The sequence below is a fragment of the Hyla sarda genome, chromosome 5 (assembly GCF_029499605.1).
Source record: "Hyla sarda isolate aHylSar1 chromosome 5, aHylSar1.hap1, whole genome shotgun sequence".
NCBI lineage: Eukaryota > Metazoa > Chordata > Amphibia > Anura > Hylidae > Hyla > Hyla sarda.
Window position 1 is genome coordinate 207,037,283 of NC_079193.1, and position 6,000 is coordinate 207,043,282.

At 45.3% G+C, this 6,000-nt stretch overlaps 1 protein-coding gene across 2 annotated transcripts in view; it reads right to left on the reverse strand.

The window, feature by feature from the left end:
- PIGN (phosphatidylinositol glycan anchor biosynthesis class N) overlaps window positions 1–5,503 on the reverse strand; it is a 282,876-nt gene extending 277,373 nt beyond the window's left edge. The window contains exon 1 of one of the 2 annotated variants that reach the window (XM_056520984.1): window positions 5,339–5,503. The gene's annotated coding sequence lies outside the window, so the exon portion shown is untranslated. The remainder of the gene's footprint in view (window positions 1–5,338) is intronic. The other variant, XM_056520985.1, reaches the window with a different exon arrangement.
- Window positions 5,504–6,000: the final 497 nt, after the last annotated feature.

A 6,000-nucleotide genomic window follows, 5' to 3' on the forward strand; every position in this document is an offset into this window, starting at 1 on the left:
AAGAGCAGGTCGGAGGCGGGGGGGTTAAAGTTCGGTTCCCCGCTCTGCCCACCCACTGTAGTCCAGGCAGAGCAGGGGAACAGTGATGTGACCGGCGCCGGAGGTCACTTACCAGCAGCGATCGGCAGCAGGTGGCAGAGGACGGTGATGTGGCTCCCTGGTGCGGCGATCCTATGGAAGCCGGTGAGTTGTTGCCTAGCAACATCTGGAGGGCTACAGTTTGGAGATCACTGTGCGGTGGTCTCTAAACTGTGGCCCTTCAGATCTTTCAAAACTACAACTCTCAGCATGCATGAACAGCAAATGGCTGTCTCGGCATGCTGGGAGTTGTAGTTGCGTACCTCCAGCTGTTGCATAAAAACATCTCCCAGCATGCCCTTCGGCGATCAGTACATGGTTGGGAAATACTGAGTTAGGTAACAGAACCTAACTGACGGTTTTCCAACCAGCGTACCTCCAGCTGTTGCAAAAGTACAACTCCCAGCATGCACAGTCTGTCAGTGCATGCTGGGAGTTATAGTTTTGAAACAGCAGGAGGTTCCCCCCCCCATGTGAATGTACTTGGTACATTCACACGGGCGGGTTTACAGTGAGTTTCCTGCTTTAAGTTTGAGCTGCGGCAATTTTTCCGCCGCAGAGCAAACTCCTAGCGGGAAACTCACTGTAAACCCCCACCTGTGTGAATGTACCCTAAAAACTCTACACTAACCCATAATAAAGGGTAAAACACTACATAAAATACATAAAAATAAAAAATGGATTGTACGGCAGTGTTTCCAAAATGGTGCCTCCAGCTGTAACTCCCAGCATTTCCGGACAGCCACTGACAGTCCAGGCATGCTGGGAGTTTACCAACAGCTGAAAGCACCCTGTTTGGGAATCACTGGCATAGAATACCCCTATGTCCACCCCTATGCAATCCCTAATTTAGTCCTCAAATGCGCAAGGTGCTCTCTCACTTTGGAGCCCTGTCGTATTTCAAGGAAACAGTTTAGGGCCACATATGGCATATTTCCGTACTCAGGAGCAATTGCACTACAAATTTTGGGGGCTTTTTCTCCTTTTACCCCATATGAAAATGAAAATTTGGGGTCTACACCAGCCTGTTAGTGTAAAAACATACAAATGTTTACACTAACATGCTGGTGTTGCCCCATACTTTTTATTTTCACAAGAGATAAAAGGAAAAAAAGGTCCCTAAAATTTGTAAAGCAATTTCTCCTGAGAACGGAAATACCCCAGATGTGGGTGTAAAATGCTCTGCAGACACACAACAAGGCTCAGGAGTGAGAGTGCACTATGTATATTTGAGGCCTACATTTGTGATTTGCACAGGGGTGGCTGATTTTACAGCGGTTCTGACATAAAAGCAAAACAATAAATACCCACTTGTAACCCCATTTTGGAAACTACACCCCCCACGTAATGTAATAAGGTGTATAGTGAGCCTTAACACCCGACAGGTGTTTGACGAATTTTTGTTAAAGTTGGACGGGAAAATGAAAAAAAAAAAAGTTTTGACTAAAATGCTGGTGTTACCCTAAATTCACAAGGGAAAATAGGAAAAAAGCCCCCCTGAAATTTGTAGCCCCATTTCTTCTGAGTAAGAACATACCCCATATGTGGATGTAAAGTGCTCTGCTGGCACACTACAATGCTCAGAAGAGAAGGAGCGCCATTGGGCTTTTGGAGAGAAAATTTGTCTGGAATTAAATGCCACATGTGTTTACAAAGCCCCCATAGTGCCAGAACAATGGACCCCCCCCCCCCCCCCCACGTGTACGCCCCACAGGTGTCTGACAGATTTTTTGGAACATTGGTCCGTGAAAATGAGAAATGTAATTTTGTTCCAAAGATCTGTCACATGCCAGTGGGGTGTAAATGCTCACTGCACCCCTTATTACATTCTGTAGAATAGTAGACATATTGTAGATGTTAATCAATATAAAATGTATTTGGCATGTCTATTTTCCTAACAAGCAGAGAGCTTCAAAGTTAGAAAAATGCAAAATGTGTAAATTTTTCATAAAATTTTGGAATTTTTCACCCAAAAAAGTATGCAAGTATCGACGAAAATTTACCACTATGTTAAAGTAGAATATCTCACGAAAAAAATGTCTCGGAATCAAATTCTTAAGTAAAAGCATCCCAGAGTTATTAATGGTTAAAGTGACAGTGGTCAGATGTGCAAAAAAATGCTCTGGTCCTTAAGGTGAAAATGGGCTTGGTCCTTAAGGGGTTAAGTTAAGAAATGGGGAAATCAATATGTAAAATTAATATACAAAAAAAAATATAAGAAAAAGGCTTAAGGGTGGGTTTATTGGGGGGGGTCATAAAGTAGACTATAAAAAAAAGTTTAAAGACAAGTACTCTCTGCAGGAATGTTAACTGTTTTCTCTCTCTTTATGCTTCAAGCAGGCAGTACTCTTGTTCTGTGACTGACACTAGATTCAAAGGATTTGCTGATTTTTCATGGCACAGTACAGCTTGCACACAGGCAGCAGAGCCTATTGAGAACAGCTCTGTGCAAGAGTGTTGACATCAGCAGCAGCCCATCCACTGCTTTAGAGTAAGGAGAAGTGGTCTGTAGCCTAGACAATGAGCAGTAAACAAGAAGAAAAGCAGCTGTAACATGAAAAGGGGGCAAGTTTGAATGTAATGAAGTGGATAACTTTACATGCCTTATGATATATGAGATATATAGAGATATATGGAGGGGCGTGTCAGCCACCATGTCATGCAGGGATGAAACACTTCATGCGGACGGCCAGGGCTCCATATAGGAGATCGCGGGAGTCCTAGCAGTCAGACCCCAAGCGATCTATAACTTATCCCCTATCCTTCGGATAGGGGATAAGTTATGTACCACTACAGTTTTCCTTTAAAAGGAGTACTATGGTCGGGGTTTTTTATTATCCCCTGTGCTCGGGCTGCAAAACTATACAAAACAAACTTTAAAAGATACACGTTCCCCCGTTGCTCCAATATCGGTGTCCTGTTCTCCGGTCCCTGTCTTCTTCTGCTTCCTGCGGGTCAGTGAGTAATGCTGCGTTCAGTGTATCACCGGCTGCAGCGGGACATTGCTGAGAGCAGTGTGATTCAACGGCCCGCAGGAAGCAGAAGAAAATAGGGACCAGTGAACGTGACACCGATATCAGAGCAATGGGGGAACGTAGGCAGGTGAGCTAAAGTTTGTTTTGCAAAGTTTTACAGCCCGGGCACAGGGGATAATAAATAAATAAGTAAAAACACCATAGTACCCCTTTAAAGGGGTAGTCCAGTGGTGAAAAACGTATCCCCTATCCTAAGGATAGGGGAAAAGATTCAGATTACGGGGGTCCGACCGATGGGGCCCCGCCCGAGATCTCCTGTACAGGGACCCGACAGCCCGCGGAAAGGAGGGCGTGTTGACCACCGCACGAAGCGGCGGCTGACAAGCCCTCTCAATACAACTCTATGGCAGAGCCGAAGCACTGCCTTCGGCAATCTCCGGCTCTGCCATAGCGATGTATTGAGGGGGCGTGTCGGCCGCCGCTTCGTGCGGTGGTCAACACGCGCTATCTGGCCAGCGAGCCGGGTCCCGTGCAGAGAGATCGTGGGGGGCCCCAACGGTTGGACCCCCCCAGCAATCTGGAACTTATCCCCTATCCTTAGGATAGGGGATATGTTTTTCACCACTGGACTACCCCTTTAAGTGTCGGATATATGACCTGATCCTCTCCAGTGAGATCTGGAAAGAGGGACAACAAAAAATAGGAAGGAGAACGGGAAAGGATATAGAGGGAGATGACTATGGGGGAGATAGATTAAAACCATGTGTAGAGGAAGAGTGGTGCAGTTGCAGATAGCAACCAATCAGATTGCTTCTTTCATTTTTCAGAGGCCTCTTTAACAATGAAAAAGTAATCTGATTGGTTGATTTGTGCATCTGCACTACTCGTCCTCTGCACAGGCTTTGATAGATCTCCCCTTATATGTAAGGGAAAAATAGGACTAAACCACTAGACTCAAAACTGTATATAAAATCCCACAAATAATAAGGCATTGTGTAGATAAGAATCAATATCTGCCTATTCACTAACAGCCAACATCAGACTGCACATAAAACAATAGGTAACAGTACATCTGCCTATAGCAACCCGCCAGAGCTCAGCTTTCAGCCTTAAGGGTGCGTTCACACTGAGTAATTCAAGAGGAATTTACTCGAGAAATTCCTCTTGAATTCTCTGCTCCAAATTAATGCACATCTCCTCTGCCCATTGACTTTAATGTTATTTCTGCTGTCCTGTTCACACTGCGGAAATTCTGCTAGCAGAATTCCGACACTGAATTCCTTTCGGCTTGAAGAAAGAACATTCTCATTAGAGATGAGCGAACTTACAGTAAATTCAATTCGTCACTAACTTCTCGGCTCGGCAGTTGATGACTTTTCCTGCATAAATTAGTTCAGCTTTCAGGTGCTCCGGTGGGCTGGAAGAGGTGGATACAGTCCTAGGAGACTCTTTCCTAGGAATGTATCCACCTTTTCCAGCCCACCAAAGCACCTGAAGGCTGAACTAATTTACGCAAGATAAGTCATCAACTGCCGAGACGAGAAGTTTGTGACGAATCGAATTTACTGTAAGTTCGCTCATCTCTAATGCTCATTCTTCAAGCGGAATCCTAGAGCAGAATCCAATGGAAGTCAATGGTTAAAAAAAAAATTTCTGCCAGACATCGTTTTCAAGCGGAATTGGAGCGGAATTCAAGCAGAATTCAGAAAATTAGATGAAATAGCCTCCTCCTTCCTTCCTTCCTCTTCATCCGCATGGAAATTCCACTTGAATTCCGCACAATTTCCTGACCGAAATTATTCCTTGTGAATGCCTCAGTGTGAACGCACCCTTATTAGTCTCTATGGGAGATCCGGAGCACTGCATTAAGCATTCTCTGGCACTGCCATATAGATGTATTGATGGGGGCATGTCGGCCGCTGCTTCAAGCGGTGGTCAAAACGCGCCATTTCTGCAAAGAGCCAAGGGCCTGTACGTGAGATCGCAGGGGCCCCAGCGGTTGGACCCCTCTGCGATCAGAAACTTAGCCCCTATCCTTAGGATAGGGGATAAGTTTACAGATCCCAGAGTACCCCTTTAACACTGTGCTGCCAATGGTTGCTAAGGGCAACAGTGCCTGTTTCACTGTTGATAAATGGGTGTGACTTTATTCATATAAAGAAAGATCTATAGACATCTCTATAAAGACAAGGTGGCCAGATCATAGTGATGCAGAAATGATAGGGAGAGAAAAATGAAGTGAAAAGAGATCTGTAAATCTAGGAGAGGATTCCGAGGTGACATACCTCGTACACTGGTAAAAGCAGCCCCTCCAGGATCAGTCACTGTTCACACACACACAGCACAGCCTGCACTCATCCTCCTCGGCTCACATGCACTTCTCATTCTGTTGCCACTGTCATGTTCCCGGTTGCTTCCTGGTCGCTCTCTGATGACGTCATGAAGGAGCAGAGGAGGCCGGGAGATGTAGTTCCCGCTGATGTTTTCACGATTTCCCACACAGTATCACAATGCGAACATTACACTATAAGAGCTGGACCTTCTATTCTGTACATTTACTAACAACTAAATGTGTATTTACATGGCCGTGCGTTACCGCACTATCCACCTACTTCTCACGCTGCTACACCATGCAGAATTGTTATATTGGGTTTATATCTCCATATTATAGAGAATAAAGCACAGTATTAATATTATTCCTGATGATAATAAAGAGCAGTATAGAGAGGTGGCGGTATAGTAATGTCCCACATTTCCTCACCTTGCTGAATGCAAGTGTGCTGGCAGCCATTACTACAGTGTCAGCTTGCTCCATAGAACAGTGTTCCCAACCAGAGTGCCTCCAGCTGTTGCAAAACTACAACCCCCAGCATGCCCGGACAGCCAAAGGCTGTCCGGGCATGCTGGGGGTTGTAGTTTTGCAACAGCTGGAGGTACCCAGGTTGGT